The sequence below is a fragment of the Miniopterus schreibersii genome (genome assembly GCF_964146895.1).
Source record: "Miniopterus schreibersii genome assembly, chromosome: 3".
In the NCBI taxonomy this organism is placed as follows: domain Eukaryota; kingdom Metazoa; phylum Chordata; class Mammalia; order Chiroptera; family Miniopteridae; genus Miniopterus; species Miniopterus schreibersii.
Genome location: NC_138103.1, coordinates 27,778,870 through 27,780,275, shown reverse-complemented (window position 1 = coordinate 27,780,275; position 1,406 = coordinate 27,778,870).

The window sequence follows — 1,406 nt, the reverse complement described above, 5'->3', positions numbered from 1 at the left end:
TTTAATGCTTGTCTTTATTTTGAGTTATTTTTAGCTGCTCATGAAATTAACTTTTAAACTATCTAAATTTAGTAGAGTGCTGTAATTTAAGAGAAAAGCTTCGTTTAGAAGTTATAGGATTATTGATACTACCTTAAAAAGAGCTAGTGATGATTAGAAATAGGATGCCAACTTCTTCCCCCCTCATTTTCTAAAAATATATTTTGCCTAACATAGAACCCTTACATACGGTGTGGCTGTAGTTTTTGATTGGGTAAAAGGACTTCTTTCCCCAATATGGAGGAAATCAAATATTTGCACAATGTGCACCTGCTTCTTTTAACTGCTTTTTAGAAGAAATTCTAGACACTTCATGACAGTGATGGGTGCTACTCCATCGCAAGCAGATCATGTTTTGGGAAGTACTGTTGTGTAGTTTGATGGTTTTATGACTCAGTGGTCAAGGTACAGAGCTTTGAGCTGTTTGGGAGAGGCCAGGCTGGCATGGGAGGGTGGTGGTAGAGAACCTGGCACTGTGCAGAGTTCACTTGCCTTAGGGTGAGAACCTTGGCTGCAGCTTGATCTGGAGAAATAGGGTGGGGGCAGTGGGTGCTCTTCTGGTCAGTGCATTGAGTGACTATGTACTTCAATTGCTACCCATCCAAGAGCATGGAAGAACGGACTTTCTGCCTACTGGTGTTTTCTTTAAGAGGGAGACCTTAAGACTAAAAATCCTCTGCCCTAAGTTGAGGAGTTGGGACTTTGTCTCCTGGAGGGATTTCCCGGTGGCCAGAGGCTTGAAATTCAACTCTGTCAGGCTTCTTTCCAAAGGCCCTTTTAGATTCCAACTTTGAAGGGCCTGTGAAATGTTCAGACCCTTGAAAGAGTCAGCTAGGTTTCCCAGGAATTCAGAAGTTTCTTTCGTTTTATTTTGTTTTGTTTTGTTCTTGGGGTACGTGCCCCTACCAGAGATCAAACCTGCAACTCAGGTATGTGCCCTGAACAGAAATCAAACCGGTGACCCTTTGGTGCATAGGACAACATTCAACCAACTGAGCCACCGCCAGCCAGGGCCAGATGTTTCCTTATAGTTGAAATGAAACTCCTGTGTAGCTGTCTTCCTGCCTCCCCCCAGATGTTGCCATAACTTTGCAGTGGTTGCTTCTCACAAGCACCTATTCCCTTGGTGTATAATATTTATGTAATACTAAATATTACAGAAAGCATTTTAGTATCTGCCACCCATCCATAAGTTAACTGAATTAAGAGAGGAGGGTACATATTTCCCCGAAGAAGTACCTAAATAAATAGGATCACTTTCATAAACGTTTGCACCTATTATGTGAATATTCCAGAGATAGGTTTGAGACCGATACTTGATGTCTGATTTCTCTCTGCTGTTGAGCTGGCTTAAGAGAACATTTAAT